Source organism: Oncorhynchus mykiss, chromosome 8, assembly GCF_013265735.2.
Source record: "Oncorhynchus mykiss isolate Arlee chromosome 8, USDA_OmykA_1.1, whole genome shotgun sequence".
Taxonomy (NCBI): Eukaryota; Metazoa; Chordata; class Actinopteri; order Salmoniformes; family Salmonidae; genus Oncorhynchus; species Oncorhynchus mykiss.
In genome coordinates this window covers 75150921-75172108 of record NC_048572.1, presented here as the reverse complement: position 1 = coordinate 75172108, position 21188 = coordinate 75150921, and the positions used below count along the sequence as shown (strand labels likewise).

Genomic DNA, 21188 nt, shown 5'->3' with positions numbered 1-21188 from the left:
CTCCATCCGTGCATGTGAACAGTGTTCTGTGTGTAGCTATTACAGCATCCATGTACGTTAGTAGGAAACCACATCAGAGTAGAATAAATCTTACCAGCCTCTGTGTTGAGACGACACGACAACAACAGTCAGTCTGCAAGATTGGACCAGCACTAGGATAATAAAAACACAACTAAAACTAGAAATGAGATCATGACCACAGCCACTATAGAACAGGGGAAGGTAACTGGGTTCAGCCATGGTCCAATTTATGTCGGAGAGGATGGTTGGGGGGCCAGAACATCATTATAATCATTTATACACTGCAAACACCACTAAGCACAAAAAGAGATTTGAAAATAACAATAATTACATACCTTTACTTTGAGAAACGATCGCATACGTCTCTTTTTATTTGTGGGAATACTTGGTTAACAGATTTCCTAAATGAAACTAGTTTTTAGCTGAATTACTGGTGATTTTAGTTTTAACCAAATCTGCTCTGTAAGAAACCAGCTTATAGGCTAGTGGTGATGAGGGTTATCACACATGCTTTAAAATATATGACCTTTCTGCTCAGGAACATCATTTACTATGCCATAGAATATTTAATAAGTGTCCACTCCTTCACTCTATAAAGTTTGACATTTACTTAATGGTACTCTCAAGCCATTGTCATGTCCATGAAACCAATACAAATGGCTCATCATGATGGCGTAATAAATTAGTCATTGTGTAAAGTGTGACGGAGATAATTATCCTGCAGTGAGTAGGGGGAAAGTCTCATATAGGCCATTTGGCCCGAATTCAACATCCGATCTGTATTTTAACAGCATGGACCGTTACACTAATGTTCGACACAGTTTAAATCATCCGGCAGTGTCACAGTCAAGAAACTTTATTTGAGAAAAGATGCTGACTGTTCTAGTGGGCTGGTAAGATAACCATGTCAGCAAGCCCCTAATACTGAGACACACACACACACACACACACACACACACTCAGACATAAACACTTCCATAGACACACACAAATTCAGAAACGTTGGGCAGATTTGCCAAGTGCCCCAGAAAGATGCGGTACTTCCAACACAAGACTCCTGACAGGTTTGAGGTCATAACTGGTCAGCTCTAACATCAAGGTCATCATAATGAAGTCAAAACCCACATGATACTGCAGCCCCCTCTGTATTTATTTATACAGTAGACCAAGAATCCAAACCAGGTCGTTCGGAGCATCTCAAGAGCACAATAACCCATCTCCAGGAGTACCAGTTCTCAAGAAAGATTACTCATCACGCGGGCGTATAGTTTACCGAATCACTTCCCTTACATAAGCTCTATGGCTGTTACTGTGGAATTCTAAAAATGCCATCAACCATCCATTCAACCAAACAGCAGGTATTCCATTGGCATTTGAAAGCACTAATCATCTAATTCCAAATGTTCCATTTAGTTAGAGACAGTAGCTATCTGGCATTAAGCACATGACACATGAGAGAGAGAGACACATGGACTCACTAAGGAATGCACATCAGGAGGTCCATGTCTCCTGGTGGGCGGTTTAGTTCAAGGTGGTACCAGCTTGTGTTGGTTGTTTAATGCCATGTTGGTTCCACCATTTCAGTTCAAAGCCGTCTTTTATTTTCCCGTCTAAGAATCAGTGAGCACATCAGCCGTCTCACATGAAACAGGAAATATGGAAGAAAGCAAAACACATTTCTGTTTCTTTGAACATTTAGGGTGTTTTTATATTTTTCAATTTTAGAGCTGTATCATTAATTATGTATAAAATGAGACTTTCTGATTAAAGCAACGCAAACACCGCAACATGATTCGAACTGCTTTTGGAAGAGACGCTTTTCTCGCTAATTGAAGTGCAAGACAGCACACTTTAATAAAAATAAAACAAGGAAATGAGAGATGATAAGAGGATTTTAAAAAGGAAAGAAAACAACTACATTTTTTCGATTCTTGTCACTGAAACTTTGACTCGGCAGTGATAACAGCTGAGCCGTCACATTAAAACCAAAACATAAACATGCACACACACATTCAAAGACCTACTGTGGGCTATGTCCTTAGTGAACAGCCATACACACACAAACAAACAAATAGAAATAAACACACACATTCACTCAAACATATTCCAAACATTGTATGGGAGGAATTGAGTGGATTATGGTGCAGAGATAAACATGTGAATTAGAAGCCACGGTTATATAAAGCATTACAAAAGGAAAAGCTGGAAAAGGGACTGACCACTATACCCACAGGAGCCGTGCACACACACACACACACACACACACACACACACACACACTTACAAGCTCAGCGCTCCTTGGACCAGGGTATTGATGATTCATTTTGCGTTGTTATCAAAGAAACAGGAGTGCCATTAGAAAGAGATCAGTCAACCACCAAGGATGAGGAGGCTGCTTCTAATTGCCCATTCATCAACAGAGTTATTCAAGTAGATCCAGCGCATGACAACTGAACCGCACTACATTAATTATGCTACTGATGAACCTCGCATACACACATTTACGCACACACTCTCTCTTGCTGGCTCACTGTTAAACTCTCATTCTACACACTTGTTTTTACAGAGACACTCACATTAAACAACACAATGCTGTCAAATACAAACAAATAGAGGCAGGCTCACTGTACTATAAAACATGGTGTACTTTATCATACAGTACAATGCCATACATCATAATATACTTTACTGTAGCAATCAAATCTATCCCTGAATAAACACACAGTATTTGTATACTGTCTAGTAGCACTAATAATTCCTAAAGCTCATCATCTCAGTCCAGTCATTTTATATCATCTTAAAATGCCCTACCTCTAAGGATGTTTTCAGTCAATTCACTGCACAGCATGAAAGAACAACACTAGCTTTAAACAGGAATTATACAGGTTCATTCATTTTGTTCCCTTTGGTTCCATTACCAGGCTTTTTTCTCTCCCACGTTTTGGGATTTCTTGCTTTCATCCATTTTACCGATGCATGCACTCTAACAGACAGTTCTCGGTCACTTCCCCAGAATTATGCTGCAGCCTGTCAAATTTTTCCATCTGCTGACAATTCATCCGTCTCCTGGGCTCTCATTTTCTGGTTTTAGCATTTCCACTGAACGCCGCGACTCAGGATCAGCTGTGTTAGCTTCTAAACAGCTGCCTTGTGCCAAGAATAGGAGAGGCCAAAAGGTCAATGGTTTGACTCCCCGAGCCAATTAGTGGAAAAATTTGTTGATGTTCCCTTGAGCAAGGCATTTAGTCACTCTGGATAAGAGTATCTGCTAAATGACTTAAATGTTATTAAGGGTTACTTAAGGCATTTAAGGGGTTAAAATAAGCATGAAAACCACATACCAACACACTCACACACACTCACTTATCTGATCTCCTTCAAACGCTGGACTGATGAGAAAAATCTTAAAAGTGGCACTGTGAAGCCGGCTGGTGTTTGATGTCAGGGTAATGGTTTAGGTATGCTGTTGCCAGAGAGAGAGAGAGAGAGAGAGACATTTCCATGCTAACCTGAATGGGCTTGGAAACCATAATTTAGGGCTGTGAGTTGTAAATCAGAAATCTGATTGAGGGAGGGTCTGATCAATTTTACAAGCTTGAGGTTTGCTGCTCGGAGGTCTAAACAAGGAAGTTCTGAGAGAGAAGTCTGACGGGCATTTGGTTGGTTCTTATTTAATGAGTAATAGTTAGTTAGTCTACATTATAATAAAGCTCTGTGTAAGCGAACCTTCCGGTCTCTGTGTGTGTGACCGACACTTTAATGGGCTAGGGCTCTGCTCTGCTGAGTGCACTGCAGCTATCGGTTCATCATTAGTAATTCAGTGTGTAATACCCGTCTAAGTCCCAGACGAAGCAGAGGAGCAGACACAGTGTCTGAACCAAGCATGTTAAGCCCACTCAATGTCCTGTAGGACAGAGCAATTTAACACAGGAATAAGCCAATTATCTTTGTGGAATAGTCAAATTGACAATAGGATTTCTCCCAAATCCTTCTGGACTCACATGTTAGGGACCTGGTTACAGACCTGGTTCGCTCTCTAATAGCCACACACACCCGCACACTCCTGTCCAATACAAATACACACTCACATACTTTCAGAGGTGTGGACTCGAGTTACATAACTTGGACTCGAGTCTGACTCGAGTCACAGATTTCATGACTTGATACTCGACTTGATAGAAAATAAAATAACTTGAGACTTGACGCCTCAAGACAATGACAATTTAAAATTATCCGGACAGGTTTTGTAATGTTTTAGTTTTTTTTAATTTCGTGGTATCCAATTGGTTACAGTCTTGTCTCATCGCTGCAACTCCTGTACGGACTCAGGAGAGGCGAAGGTCGAGAGCCATGCGTCCTCGGAAACACAACCCAACCTAGCCACACTGCTTCTTGACACAACATCCAACCTGGAAGCCGGCCGCACCAATGTGTCAGAGGAAACACCGTACACCTGGTGACCTGGTCAGCGCGCACTGTGCCCAGCCCGCCACAGGAGACACTAGTGTGCAATGAGACAAGAATATCCCTGCCGGGCAACCCCAGCGTCGTGGACCTCCCGGTTGCGGCCAGCTGCGACAGAGCCTGGGCTCAAACCCAGAATCTCTGGTGACACAGCTAGCACTGCGATGCAGTGCCTTAGACCATTACGCCACCCGGGAGGCCCCAGGTTTTGTAATGTTTTGTCACTCAATTTATTGCACAGAGTCTCCATGGATTACTCTCCAAGCAGCCAGCCTGCTAGACAGTAACCCAACGCAAAGTAATCTAACACCGGAAATCCACCTTGCATGGTGGGGGTGATGAAACGAAGTGGTTGGATGACCCTTGGGCAACGCAAGCATGGGCGAGGGAGCGTGAACAGGGCAGGGCCAAAGTTGGGGAAAGTTGAACTTTATGCAAATACTCGGCGACATTGCGTTCCATTTGATCAGTCGACAATCCCTATAGTTTCCATACCCTAATGGATTGGCTGTTAATATCTAGCACTACCTAGCCTGCTTGCTAGCTTGCTAGCACCAACATGAGGGCGAAGCAAACTTGGCTATCCGAATGTACGTGTAAAAAGGATCTTGGCCGTAATGTAGCAGGCATGAGCAGCCAGAGACAGTACTGCACTTGCAAAAAAAATTGTTAGCTAAGTGAAACACACACTCAGCCATCTGATTGGACCAGCAAACTGTCAATGAACACAGGTTGAGTGAGCTAGCGCAGTGAGAAAGTTTTAGGGGGGGTCACTAGTGTGAAACTGAAAGGGATTTTGTTTTATACAAGCTACAGTGCCTTGCGAAAGTATTCGGCCCCCTTGAACTTTGCGACCTTTTGCCACATTTCAGGCTTCAAACATAAAGATATAAAACTGTATTTTTTTGTGAAGAATCAACAACAAGTGGGACACAATCATGAAGTGGAATGACATTTATTGGATATTTAAAACTTTTTTAACAAATCAAAAACTGAAAAATTGGGCGTGCAAAATTATTCAGCCCCTTTACTTTCAGTGCAGCAAACTCTCTCCAGAAGTTCAGTGAGGATCTCTGAATGATCCAATGTTGACCTAAATGACTAATGATGATAAATACAATCCACCTGTGTGTAATCAAGTCTCCGTATAAATGCACCTGCACTGTGATAGTCTCAGAGGTCTGTTAACCTGTTAGAGCTCTAGGGGCGCTATTTCATTTTTGGATAAAAAACGTTCCCGTTTTAAGCGCGATATTTTGTCACGAAATTCTTGACAGTTTTGGAAAGAAAACACTCTGAAGTTTCAGAATCTGCAAAGATTTTGTCTGTAAGTGCCCCAGAACTCATTCTACAGGCGAAACCAAGATGATGCATCACCCAGGAATTAGCAGAATTTCTGAAGCTCTGTTTTCCATTCTCTCCTTATATGGCTGTGATTGCGCAACGAATGAGCCTACACTTTCTGTCGTTCGCCCAAGGTCTTAGCAGCATTGTGACGTATTTGTAGGCATATCATTGGAAGATTGACCATAAGAGACTACATTTTCCAAGTGTCCGCCTGGTGTCCTGCGTCGAATTCGGTGCGCAATTGCCAGCTGCTTCTACTTTACCATTTGATTCAGGGGAGAAAGCATGTGTCCAAGAACGATGTATCAATGAAGAGATATGTGAAAAACACCTTGATGATTGATTCTAAACAACGTTTGCCATGTTTTCAGTCGATATTATGGAGTTAATTTGGAAAAAAGTTTGCGTTTTGAGGACTGAATTTATGGATTTTTTTTGGTAGCCAAATGTGATGTATAAAACGGAGCTATTTCTAATACACAAGGAATCTTTTTGGAAAAACTGAGCATCTGCTATCTAACTGAGAGTATCCTCATTGAAAACATCAGAAGTTCTTCAAAGGTAAATGATTTTATTTGAAGGCTTTTATGTTTTTGTTAATGTTGCGTGCTGGATGCTAACGCTAATGCTAACGCTAAATGCTAACGCGAAATGTTAACTCTAGCTAGCTACTTTTACACAAATTATTGTTTTCCTATGGTTGAGAAGCATATTTTGAAAATCTGAGATGACAGTGTTGTTTACAAAAGGCTAAGCTTGAGAGATGGCATATTTATTTCATTTCATTTGCGATTTTCATAAATAGTTAACGTTGTGTTATGCTAATGAGCTTGCTGATAGATTTACACAATCCTGGATACAGGGGTTTTTTCATAGCTAAACGTGACGCAGAAAACGGAGCGATTTGTCCTAAACAAATAATCTTTCAGGAAAAACTGAACATTTGCTATCTGAGAGTCTCCTCATTGAAAACATCTGAAGTTCTTCAAAGGTAAATGATTTTTTTGAATGCTTTTCTGTTTTTTTGTGTAAATGTTGCCAGCTGAATGCTAATGCTAAATGCTACGTTAGCCATCAATACTGTTACACAAATGCTTGTTTTGCAATGGTTGAGAAGCATATTTTGAAAATCTGAGATGACAGTGTTGTTAACAAAAGGCTAAGCTTGAGAGCTAGCATATTTATTTCATTTCATTTGCGATTTTCATGAATAGTTAACGTTGCGTTATGGTAATGAGCTTGAGTCTGTATTCACGAACCCGGATCCGGGATGGGGAGATCAGAAAGGTTAAAAGCGCAGAGAGCATCATGAAGAACAAGGAACACACCAGGCAGGTCCGAGATACTGTTGTGAAGAAGTTTAAAGCCGGATTTGGATACAAAAAGATTTCCCAAGCTTTAAACATCCCAAGGAGCACTGTGCAAGCGATAATATTGAAATGACTTGACTTACTGTTGTAGCTGGAATATCTACATAGGCGTACAGAGGCCCAGTATCAGCAGCCATCACTCCTGTGTTCCAATGGCACGTTGTGTTAGCTAATCCAAGTTTATCATTTTAAAAGGCTAATTGATCATTAGAAAACCCTTTTGCAATTATGTTAGCGCAGCTGAAAACTGTTGTGCTGATTTAAAGAAGCAATAAAACTGGCCTTCTTTAGACCAGTTGAGTATCTGGAGCATCAGCATTTGTGGGTTCGATTACAGGCTCAAAATGGCCAGAAACAGACCTTTCTTCTGAAACTTGTCAGTCTATTCTTGTTCTGAGAAATGGCTATTCCATGCGAGAAATCCCAGAGTCGCCTCTTCACTGTTGACGTTGAGACAGGGGTTTTGCTTGTATTATTTAATAAATTTGTGATGCGTCTGTTTCTCAAACTAGACACTCTAATGTACTTGTCCTCCTGCTCAGTTGTGCACCGGGGCCTCCCACTCCACTTTCTATTCTGGTTAGAGCCAGCTTGCTCTGTTCTGTGAAGGGAGTAGAACACAGCGTTGTACAAGATCTTCAGTTTCTTGGCAATTTCCGCATGGAATAGCCTTCATCAGAACAAGAATAGAATGACTAGTTAATCAGAACAGTTTTCAGCTGTGCTAACATAATTGCAAAAGGGTTTTCTGTTACTGTTAACGGTTTATACACATTTTCCATGATTTGTAACCAAATTTTCCTGACTATTATTATAGCCTACATGAGAAAGTAAGCATTATTGACACTGGATAGCTGCTGTGTCTGATCCCATGTAGACCTACCATCTCCTGCCATTTTCCCCTTGAACATGATACTTAGCCCCCACATAGAACTGCACTGTTAATCACATGTTGTCAACACGTGGTCAACCCTCAATCTGGGTGTCCAGGCTGGGCTTTTTCAGCATTTACAACTAAATACTTGTGTCTTTATAAAATGATTCCCGCATTCAATAAATCAGTGATCAAATGGCTAAGGTAAACTACTTCAAAGGTATCTAACTAAACATGTTTATATATAAGGCTTAAATATTCATGTTTCAGTGGTGATCTATGCACAGTAAGTTATTTATCAATTAGGCTATTCTTGGAATATTTTTTTTACATTGTCGCAATTACATGGTTACTGTTTAATAGAGGGAAATACCAGTTTTCCAACGGTGCAGATTTATGTAGGCTCTACAGTGCTGGTGGAAAGGCAACAACTAAATGAATGCTTAGTTAGCTATAGTTAAGTTAGTTATGTTTTGAATTGGTGATCTAGTTAGTCTGTCATTATTGTATACGTGCTGCTGAAATATCCCGCAGCACCACGGACACGCACAGAAGGGTCGTTCCGATAATGGCTGATATGCAGATTTGTAATTGATTGATCATTTTTAAAAGTGTGCTTTCAGGAATGACATGAAAAACAATTATGAAACTAATTTCCATTACTTTTCATTACCTTTACAAACCGTCATTTGACAAAGTGGAACAGCGCATCATGCCATTCAGGCTGGTACATTTTCAAACTGCGCAATCTCGAACAGCATACTATCACTCACAGATTCACAGACTAGCGGCAAATAAACTTGGACAAAGCGGAATCGGGAAATTAATGCCCACACCATTGCTATTCAATGCAGATCCCGCCTTCATTCCGCTTTGATCAACCTTTTTTGCCTCGGTGTGTGTTTTTAGCGCAAATGTTAAATTGTAGGAAGAGAGGATTTCCATAAATAACTATGCAGCTCCAAAGATTGTTTGGTGATCAAACATATGAACGGTTTACTTTGCAAGCTCATCAGCAATGGGGCATCAAGCAATAATTACTAGCATAGGCCTACTGGTCTTTTGGTATGTCAAAATTGATTGTCAATCATTTACTTATGAAACCTTTCATTTTAAATTAGTTGCTTAAAATGTATTATTACATAATCAAAATGTGTTGTAGACAAAATAATGAAAATGGCTGTCTGGTAGCATTAATAAATAGACAACGATTTGTACCTGAACAAGGCATTGCGTGTAGATTAGTTTTTTACTTAACTTTTAAAAAACCTGTGACTTGACGTGACTCGATACACGACCCATTCAAATGTATGTTCAATCAAATGTATTTATGAAGCCTTTTTACACCAACAGATTTCACAAAGTGCTATACAGAAACCCAGCCTAAAACCCCAGACAGCAAACAATGCAGATGTAGAAGCACGGTGGCTAGGAAAAACTCCCTAAAAAAGGCAGGAACCTAGGAAGAAACCTAGAGAGGAACCAGGCTCTGATGGGTGGCCAGTCCTCTTCGTGCCGGGTGGAGATTAAAAGAGTACATGGCCATTGAGGCCAGATTGTTCTTCAAGATGTTCAAATGTTCATAGGTGACCAGCAGGGTCAAATAATAATCACAGTGGTTGTAGAGCGTGCAACAGGTGGCGGAGGAGTAAATGTCAGTTGACCCATTCTACTTGGGACTCGGACCTTGTGACTTGCTTGTGACTCAAATAATAGTGACTTGGTTCCACCTTTGCACACTTCCATCACACACACACTTCTGGGTGAGCCCCCACTGCGAGGTACACTCCCTATCTCCCTATACAATGACGTCTCCAGCAGAGCGGACCACTGTACATTTTCATGAGGAAATCCTCTATAATCCGAGCGGCAAGCGAGACAGCTGGTTCACGTCCATCTCAGAAAGCAGGAAGGGGCTGGGTGCCCCGCGTGCCTGCCACACTCCAGCCCCACAACTCTAACGTTACATGCTCCAGCCACAAAAGAGACCTCCTCCCTGGGCTTGGCACAGTGGGCCAGCTGCATCCTCCCACACTGTGTTCAGGAGAAGGCACAACAGCCAGAGTCGCCTGTGTACAATCAGACCATGACAAGCTCCAGCAGCAACAACAGCAGCATCCAACCCTGAGGAGAACAGGCTCCTCCACATCCATTTCTATAAAAGGCGACCCCAGGGAATGACTATGTGTTTCTGCTTCACAGGCTTGACTGGGAGGAGAGTCACAGCAGAGTGTTATAATGCATGTCTTGAACCATCACTTCTATATGTAGAGACATTGGGGAAGATATCTGTCTGTCAGGTTTAAACATATCTGTGACTGCAGAAGAGTCAAAGGCTGCAATATGGCTTCAACAGTTAGACTTCTATAAGGTGACACCAAGGAGGCACAATGTTAATTATATTTTCTGACTGAACAGCATGAGTGAGTGAGTGAGTGAGTGAGTGACTCTGGGTATCCCTGGCAACATGGGACTCAGAAGGCCCATTTCCCCCACAGCAATTCGAGTGGGAATATGAGCAATAAATAATCTCTCTCTGAGATGACTTCAGGGAACACTGTGAGTGTTTGACAGAGAGGCTATTCCAACAGAGGGGCTATTCCAACAGAGGGGCTATTCCAACAGAGGGGCTATTCCAACAGAGGGGCTATTCCAACAGAGGGACTATTCCAACAGAGGGGCTATTCCAACAGAGGGGCTATTCCAACAGAGGGGCTATTCCAACAGAGGGGCTGTTCCAACAGAGGGACTATTCCAACAGAGGGGCTATTCCAACAGAGGGGCTATTCCAACAGAGGGGCTATTCCAACAGAGGGGCTATTCCAACAGAGGGGCTATTCCAACAGAGGGGCTATTCCAACAGAGGAGCTATTCCAACAGAGGGGCTATTCCAACAGAGGGGCTATTCCAACAGAGGGGCTATTCCAACAGAGGGGCTGTTCCAACAGAGGGGCTGTTCCAACAGAGGGGCTATTCCAACAGAGGGACTATTCCAACAGAGGGGCTATTCCAACAGAGGGGCTATTCCAACAGAGGGGCTATTCCAACAGAGGGGCTATTCCAACAGAGGGGCTATTCCAACAGCGGGGCTATTCCAACAGAGGGGCTATTCCAACAGAGGGGCTATTCCAACAGAGGAGCTATTCCAACAGAGGGGCTATTCCAACAGAGGAGCTATTCCAACAGAGGGGCTATTCCAACAGAGGGGCTATTCCAACAGAGGGGCTAGGCGTCTAGTTTGTTTTGCTGAATTGATTGCTAATGAATTGGTAGATGTCTATAACAACAGTCACTTCCTTTTCCCTCTCTGCACTACACACCCCAGGGTGGTAGACTGTAGGTCTTCAATACTATTTGGTTTGGTATAAGTAAGGGATTACAATACATTGATTAGCCCTCCCCCGTTAACAGTGCAGTCCCAGCTCGGCTCCAAGTCTTTAATAGACATGTTGTTGAATAAGAGCCTTGGGGTGCTGTGTCTTATACCCTCTGTTAAACGTCTACAGAGAGTAGCCTGAGGAGAAGATGCATGATTCGAGAGTCTCCCTCCATTGTCTATGAGTGACTGCCACTAGCGACGCGGCTCTCTAAGAAAAAATTACTTTTTAATTTATGTGGACAGCAAAACACTTTAGCGCCACTTGAGATCACGGCTGTAATGTTGTTATAGGAGCAACGTTCTAGAATCACAGCAAGGGAGGATTCCGATTCGCAGGGCTGGATCTGCATGACCTCACCGCTCTCGAACACTTCCTCTCTCCATGTCTCGTTCCCTCACTCTCACCTTGGCCCTTCTATCTCAATCTTGGTGTCCATCCATCTCTCTCCCTTCATCTGTCTCCTCCCTCCACTGTCTGTTGTAATAAACAGTAATGTCCGGTAATGGGAGGTGGTGAGTGCTCGATGTCACAACAGCAGCACCTCTCTTTCAGCCTCCCCTCTCCTAGCCGCTTTATAGCTGACATAAGTCACTGAGTCAATGTGTCATGTCTATCCACACATGGCTACCCTTCCTCTCTCCTTCTTTCTCTCTTCCTCTCCCCCCCCCTCTCTCTCTCGCTCCCCCCCCCCTCTCTCTCTCGCTCCCCCTCTCTCTCTCGCTTTCCCTCCTACCTCTTACATGTCTCACTCAGGGTACATACAAGAGCTTGTTGGTGTAAACAATTACGAGCTTAATGCTGACAAAGATTGTTGTGCTTTGTTTTAACCAAATTAGCAGAGAGCATTTGTTTGATGTCTGATGTCCCTTGAGGTATTCCCACAAGATCTTTCATTGCTAGGGCAAAGCCGGGTCAAAACTGAATGTGTAAGCACAGGAAAAGCTGTGCACACAGCCAAACACAGAAATACACGTAAACAAAACAAATCCACACAGGCATAGTCACCCAAACATATATGCTTTATCTACAGGTATTAAATCACAAGCACATATTCTAAAATCGACTTCCTGTGTGTTCCATATACAGCACACTGATACATCAGTAAAATACATTTTGTGCTTCATACAGCTGTGATTAAAGAGATTATATGGGGTGTCATGACGATGGCCTGAGTGGGGGAGGTTTATGACCCCCATAAATACCCCCCCGTTTCTCTCTCTCTCTTGACTCATGAAAAAGCCCTTTGTTAATATAGAGATTCTGGTGACATCAAAAGATGGGAAACGGAACCATATTTCGGTAATCCAACCAGTTGAAAATATGCGTTGGGACTTAATGAATATGATGTCAGTTCAGTTGGTGTCTGAGACATGATTACTGATGATAGGAGGACACAAACTGTATCTTGTAAAGTCTACACATTCAGATTCACATGGAATTGTTGTGCAATTTAAATGTTTAAATATGAAACTATTTGTGAAAAGATGAAATGTCATTTTAGCTTCCAAATGAGAGAATTGGGTTTTCATGAGTGACCTATGCTCAACTCAGTGGCCCTGCCCATGTGAACAGACATTGTTTAGAAACTATGAAACACGCACCTTCTTTCCCCTCCTATATAAATCCCTTGACGAAAATGTAACTTTCTGTTCCGAGGATGTTAGTGCGACAGTCCTACGTTAAAAAAGGGCTCAGATAATAAGCTGTTCCAAGGACGTATGGACTTGAGATCCCCACGTTGAAAGGACAAAGACCACCTACAGAACTAAGCCAACCTTAGAGAACCTAACGAAATTAGCATTGAATTTCAATGTGAAGGTGACGACCTACATGCCGGAAGGATGAATTTCGACTATACCAGCCAGAATATAGCATGAGCATATAGCATGGCAACTTGGTATGAACTTGGAACTCTTATTCACTAAAGAAGTGCTACCCCCTCCACCCGTTAAACGTGGGCTAGGAGAGGACAGACAGAGTACCCAATCTACCAAGCTCCAATTCACCACTAGACATTCTTCAGAGGACCTGAGATCCATAAAGGACAAACCGGCCTTCCACCGATGACCAATCTACCAAAGCGCAGCTCAGAGTAAATATTTATTGCATTCTCCTTTTTCAAATGGGTGGTTATTTAGAATACATAAGATTCTGTATTTACGATAGCATAGCTTCTCCCTTTGTTACTCAGTCTTCTCGCTCTTTCACTCAAACCCAACCCCCTCTCTTTGTGTAACCAGCCGTCGTATCTGTTCAGACCACCAGGGACGTTTTCTTTATGACATCATTTGTAATCAATGTATGATCCATTCTGTGTGATTATTTAGGTATTTAGTAAATAAATAATGAAACCAAATTTTGTATTGCTGATTCAACTTGTTAGCCAGGGTTCGTGAAGATAACCAAGAATTTACAACTTTCAGATGAGACTGAATAAAATGACGATTAAATATTGACTGCTATTGATGCAAAAGATTACTAGGTCTTTAAGAGTTTATTCGGAAGATAACTGCTCTATAAACATTATTTCGTGGTTCCCTGACTTTCTAGTTAATTACATTCACCTGATTAGCTTAATCAGGTAATATCAATTACAGAGAAATGATTTTATAGAATAGCATGTCATATCACTTAATCTGGCATAGCTAAAGACACGACAGGGGCCATAAAGATGCTGTCACGTTCACTGTCTTCAAACTCCCTGTCATAGATGAGCCAAGGTGCAGCATGCATGTAATTCCACATCTTTTAATAAAGTGAAAGCTTCACAAAAAACAGGTAAACAGAAACTGACAACATCACCCACAACAAGGTCAGGGCGTGACAGATGCACTATAACCCACATAAAGTATTTGTTAATGCCACAGTGACACACAAGTGTGTGTGTGTGTGTGTGGGTGGGTGGGTGGGTGGGTGGGTGGGTGGGTGGGTGGGTGGGTGCGAGAGAGAGAGAAAGAGAGGGGGGTAGTTTTGATGTAGTTTTGATGGAATTAGAATTATGCCATCTACAGAGGCTCATTTAAGTGATAATGCCCAAGAAGCCTGTGTTTGGAGGATATATTGGCACAGGTGTTGTTTGGCCCGAGACGAAGTCGAGTGCTGGCAAACAATGCCAATATATCCTCCAAACACCGGCTTCGAGGGCATTATCACTTTTATACAACAGGGTACCAACATAATCAAATAATGATTGACATATTTTCATTAACTTTATTTTGATGAATTTATTCATATTATTTCATCCTTCCACGAGTTATAGTCCCGAAACAAATCTAGGGTTGCTACCCAAACAGGCTGGTCATTAGTTCTATTGGTTCAGTTGCAAGAGTCAGTCGTTCAGTATAGAGGTCGCCAAGGTAAGTTGCTAGCTACCATTAAACTTATCTTATAAAAAACAATCAATCAATCATAATCACTAGTTAACTACACATGGTTGATGATATTACTAGTCTATCTAGCGTGTCCTGCGTTGCATATTATCTGACTGAGCATACAAGCATACAAGCATACAAGTATCTGACTGACTGGTGGTAGGCAGCAGCAGGCTCGTAAGAATTCATTCAAACAGCACTTTTGTGAGTTTTGCCAGCAGCTCTTCGTTGTGCGTCAAGCATTGCGCTGTTTATGACTTCAAGCCTATCAACTCCCAAGATGAGGCTGGTGTAAACGAAGTGAAATGGCTAGCTAGTTAGCGGGGTGCGCGCTAATAGCGTTTCAAACGTCACTCGCTATGAGACTTTGAGTAGTTGTTCTCCTTGCTCTGCATGGGTAACGCTGCTTCGAGGGTAGCTGTTGTCGATGCGTTCCTGGTTCGAGCCCAGGTAGGAGCAAGGAGAGGGACTGAAGCTATACTGTTACACTGGCAATACTAAAGTGCCTATAAGAACATCCAATAGTCAAAGGTTAATGAAATACAAATGGTATAGAGAGAAATAGTCCTATAATTCCTATAATAACTACAACCTAAAACTTCATACCTGGGAATATTGAAGACTCATGTTAAAAGGAACCACCAGCTTTCATATGTTCTCATGTTCTGAGCAAGGAACTGAAACGTTAGCTTTCTTACATGGCACATATTGCACTTTTACTTTCTTCTCCAACACTTTGTTTTTGCATTATTTAAACCAAATTGAACATGTTTCATTATTTATTTGAGGCTAAATTGATTTTATTGATGTATTATACTAAGTTAAAATAAGTGTTCATTCAGTATTGTTGTAATTGTCATTCTTACAAATAAATTGTAAAAATTGTCCGATTAATCGGCATCGGCTTTTTTGGTCCTCCAATAATTGGTATCGGTATCGGCATTGAAAAATCATAATCGGTCGACCTCTAGTTCAGTATTTTAGTTCTGTATCTACGTACGCTACCCAGTCCTTCGTTCTAAATGTTCCATTGCCATACTGGTTGGCAACGTTCTTATCCCTTGCTTACTGGCTAGCCAACTACGGATAACTTACAGTCACGTCCAGTGGCGACCTGCCCCACCTGTTTTGAGCACCACATTTTCATAAAAAAAAAATGTGCATGTTATTTTGCCATTAATTTGTATCACATATCAGTTTGAAAACAATATAAAAAAAATATATCATTTAGTTAATAAAGCTGCATACAAACATGGTCTCTTTTTTGTTTTCTTGAGTAAGGGAGCTCCAAAATGCAGGTGTTTCAGCCTAGCTCAGTGCTTTCTGTGGAGGTGGGGCAAGCCAGCAGAATATACGGAGTGTTACGTCGTAATTGCCTAAGTGTTCTGTCACTCATGGGGACACTACATCACCGCCAAGTCTAAGGGTAGAGCTAGAAAATTCAAGCCCATTGGGTGCTGCCATAGAGTTACATTAGAAGTGCCCATCAAACAAGGCTCAAGGTCATTGTCCACAGATACAATGATGTCCAATCACATTACATCTACAGTAGCTTTCATTGGACTGATCATGTCAACATCATACATTCAAAATCTTAGCCAGCAGTCATCAAGAATCAAGTCGACAATCTACTGGCAAATCCTTTTTAATCCTTGTCATATGAAGAGAAATAATGAAGAGAAATTATAGATAAAACGTATCGGTGCTCATTGGCCATTGGACATAAACATTACACAACAAGGTGGGAATCGCAAATTCAACAATGAGTCGTTTGGAAGGAATGAGTGGCTAACAACAGTGGAGTGGCTGTGTGGTTCCAAGTCTACGATTAAGGGTCTCTTTTCCTAATTTAAAATGATAAACATTCAATATTGGCCATGTTGTCAATGAAGCAGGATGAAGCAGGATGTCACGCCCTGACCTTAGTATTCTTTGTTTTCTTTATTGTTTTGGTTAGGTCAGGTCAGGGTGTGACATGGGTGATGTTTGTGTTTTTGTACTGTCTAGGGGTTTTGTAGTTTTATGGGGTTGTTTACCATCTAGGTGTTTATGTATGTCTATGGTTGCCTAGATTGGTTCTCAATTAGAGGCAGCTGTTTATCGTTGTCTCTGATTGGGAACCATATTTAGGCAGCCATCTTCTTTGGGTATTTTGTGGGTTATTGTCTATGTCTAGTTGCCTGTGGCTGCAGTTTTGTATGATAGCGTCACGTTCGTTTTGTTATTTTGTATAGTTTGTTTAGTGTTTGTCTTCATTAATAAATAGAAGATGTATTCATATCTCGCTGCGCCTTGGTCTCCTCCATTCAACAAATGTGACACAGGATTTGTGCCGCGCTCAAAACAACTGTTAACTCGGAACTGCAAAATCTGACTTTAGTGATTTCAAGACAACTGGGAAATCGGGAAAAATGAGCTACGAATGGGAAAATACGTTTTGAACTTTCATCCAACACGGAATTGTAAATCTGGAACTTGGGCCTCTTTCTAGAGCTATGACCTGAAGATCACTGACGTCATCATGATTCGCCCCTTGTTTTTTTTTCATAGTTCCTCTTAATTTCACCTACTGTTCTGACTTGGTGGTGCACATGTAGCCTATAACTTGTTTTTGAGAATGTAATCATCGAATATTGTAAAAGCTTTCATTTTCTGCTTACATGCCCCTTTATTTTTCCGACAGTTCTGACTTGGTGTACAGGGAGAACACTGTAAGAACGGCCCATGTTCTGAATTCTGTTGCTGTACATTTCACAAGTGCTGAACAAATAGTTTTATTGACTACATCCGTCCTAGCTCCCTCATTAATGTCTTAATCAAAGTTACGAATTGCCTCTTATCAACTTGTCGTCCCCTTATGCTATATTTTGTACATCTCAATTGTCAGTAAAAAAAACACATTTGTTTAAGCAAGTTAGCCATATCAGCTATGTTTTTTTAAATGCAGTAAATGAGGCTGAATGAACTGTTTTGCTGCCAGACAATCCTCTGCTGATAGCCAGGTGTAGCAGTGGTAAGGTGATGGTACTGCTGTTGGGACTGCTGTTGGGACAGCTTTATGTAGGCCCTAACAGTTTGTGGGCACTGTTCATCACCATTATAGTGCAATTAATGTGTTGTGTTGTGTAGTGGCTTTGCTGGCATGCATCCCACATTTCTGGGGGGGGGGGGGGGGGGGGGGGGGGGGGGGGGGATTGATTTACATGCTAAAATCGCCACTGGTCACGTCAAACAGTGCAGACAGAATAACAACTGTAGCTGCATTTGTTTAAACTGTTTTCTTGTGACATTTATTTAGATACATCCATAACAATGAGCTAATGAGACACGATTTCACCTGGAATAGAAACTGTGCTCCTCGTCAGGACAATGTTGTTCAGAGGAACTAGCCAACAACACAGCTATCACAATAACTTCAAACTGAAGCTGGAAAGACTGCAACCTAGCAGCACTTCGTTTCGTTTTACCTTTTTTCAATTGACATGTCTTTGTATGTATCCATAAAAAATTGTCAGATGATTCATGATTTCAACTGGCTGAGAAAGGCTGCCTGACTCTCTCTCTCATCCCGACTCCTGACCCTACATGTCCATTACTATGGGACAATTGGAGATCGAATTAGAATATTGAAACAATGTTGCAAATGTCAAGGCAGACAGAAGGGAGAATCCTAAATGCTGATTGGTTAAAAGCGCATTCCAGCGGGTGTCTATTCTACAATTTACCGCCAGATAAATATATTACATTAAAATGCCTATTTACTCTGTTCCATCTGACTGCGCAATCCACTGTCTCCAGGCAGGGAAGTTATAAACTTGATATCCACTATAAAAAGCATCTAAACATTATCTCACATTTACTTTAGACAAAGAAAAGTGAGATAATATTTAGATGCTTTTTATAGTGGATATCAAGTTTATAATTTCCCTGCCTGGAGACAGTGGATTGCGCTGGATTTTTCTTTTAGACAAACACAAGTGAGATAATGTTTAGATGCTTTTTATAGTGGATATCAAGTTTATAACTTCCCTGCCTGGAGACAGTGGATTGCGCAGTCAGATGGAACAGAGTAAATAGGCATTTTAATGTAATATATTTATCTGGCGGTAAATTGTAGAATAGACACCCGCTGGAATGCGCTTTTAACCAATCAGCATTTAGGATTGGACTCTCCCCTGTATAAATTATAAGCAGGCAAGGCTTTACAACATCAAATACATAGCATACTATTAAACCCACAGCCCACTTTACTGTACACATACACTACATATACAGTCGTGAAACACAGCAAATAAAACACATTGACATTCAAACTTGACAAATTGTGGATAGCCTACTGCTAAAGGGAAATCATAAATCTCAGAAAATGTTTGTTACAGAATCAAATCAAATCAAAAAGGACACTCAAACCCGCGCACGCACGCACACACACACATATCACAAGAGGTTGGTGGAACCTTAATTGGGGAGGACGGGCTCGTGATAAGGAGGGTTGATATCAAATAAATCAAACACATGGTTCCAATGTGTTTCATGCCATTCCATTCGCTCCGTTCTGGCCATTAGTATGAGCTGTCCTCCCCTCAGCAGCCTCCTGTGATATCTATCTATCTATCTATCTATACATATATATATAGACGCACATACACTCAACATTGCTGATTGAACACTGGCCACATTACCACGTTAAAGACACAGCCGCAAACACAACACTGTATTGTCAGCGTGCGCTCTCACCAGTCCGACACCTCTCAGTAGCCAAACACTTGTCATTACCGATTTAGTACGAATAATACATGACTGCAATTAAGTCGGTTTTATGAAGCGATACTGAGCCGATCACCTTCATTAGGGACGCGCTGATCCTCATAGACATTGCACATGCGGCAGGTAAAATATTTGCCTCGCACACCGGGGTGTCAGACAGTGTCTGTATTTGGTACGACTGCTGCTACCGCGCGGATCTTTTAACGTGACAGATAGAAATGCGCGTGCACCATCTGCTTGGACTCGGTTCAGTCATGGGAAATTTGATTCTGCTCTGGTCCGTCTCTCCCAAGTGACCCCGAGACGTGCCCGTGCCCTGTTCACTTAATGGAGTTATGTCATTGTAATATATGAAATATATGATAAAATACCCTAACAGATGTGCTTCAATGTCTAAATTCAGTGCACTCGTAACCTAGTTCAGCCAAATTACATGTAGGTGTGTCAGGTCTGAAACCATTTAAGAGACGTTGGCTATTGTTCATGAAATGGCCCAAAATAAAGTGGAGTAATCGACTCTTCAGCCCCGCAATTACGCACAAACAAGGTTCACAATAAATCCACCAAGTCATTCATCTCGAATACACGTTTTTCTAGCAAGCCATCAAAGATAATCACTTGTGTTGCGTTAATATCGTTTCGCCTATAATTTGCAAGTGCCTAATATAATGCATTCAGACTGACAAAGAAATCATGCATTCGAAATCTCAAACGTTGAAATATCGGTTTCATCATAATGTGCCGCTATAATATCCCGCGCAAAAATTATTACCTCGCCTCAGCGCGCAGCATGCGTGATTACCTTCTATGAAATTAAGGATTCATTTACCTTCAGAGTTCGGTCTTTAAGGAGCTGTCTGAAGTTTCTGGTGTGTCGTTGTATCTGCATGTCTCTCGTGAGAAGAACTGAGTCAAATGTGAACAGGGCAAACGCTGTTATCGCATATCTCTCTCTCTCTCTCTCTCTCTCTCTCTCTCTCTCTCTCTCAAATAATAAGACGGCTGTCTTAAAATCTCTCATCACGTACACTCTCGCTCTTTCTTTCTCTGGCCGTCTCTCTCTGACTAACAGTTCACCACTATGTTTCAGGTCATCATCATTACAGTTAGCCTGTCCGTTAACTGACCATCGTCATCAACATCAACATCGTCATCATCATCATCATCATCATCAGTAAAATAATAAAAACATAATCAACATATTGTCATTTTCATGTTTTTGTATCTATTTTTATGTTCATATTGAATAACTAGCACCCAACTAGTTCCTGTTGAAGGCAGAGAGAGCCCTGGTCCTGCATTTCCATTAGAAAACTAGGAGAGACTATTCCTCCTCCATTACATAAACACAATCCAGCAAGATGACAGATCATGAAAGGACTGATTTATCCACTGGGGAGCGATTCTCTGTGTGTGTGTGCACTCTGCTCTCTGTCTATGGGTGAGGGTGTGTTTGCTGGTGCTCCCTTTGTGAGAGTGTGTCCCTCAGGTCTCGATGGGTGTCTTGGAAAGCCTTCCTCCCCAATGACCCAGGTCACTTCTATCCCCCTAGGATCTATGAGGTGCAACCCCCCACACACACACACACACACCC

At 41.7% G+C, this 21188-nt stretch overlaps 1 protein-coding gene across 1 annotated transcript in view; it reads right to left on the bottom strand.

Annotated features, from left to right (window-relative positions):
- The window catches only part of LOC110530987, a 206536-nt gene extending 185846 nt beyond the window's left edge, over window positions 1–20690 (bottom strand). The window contains exon 1 of the mRNA XM_036986260.1: window positions 20424–20690. The gene's annotated coding sequence lies outside the window, so the exon portion shown is untranslated. The remainder of the gene's footprint in view (window positions 1–20423) is intronic.
- Window positions 20691–21188: the final 498 nt, after the last annotated feature.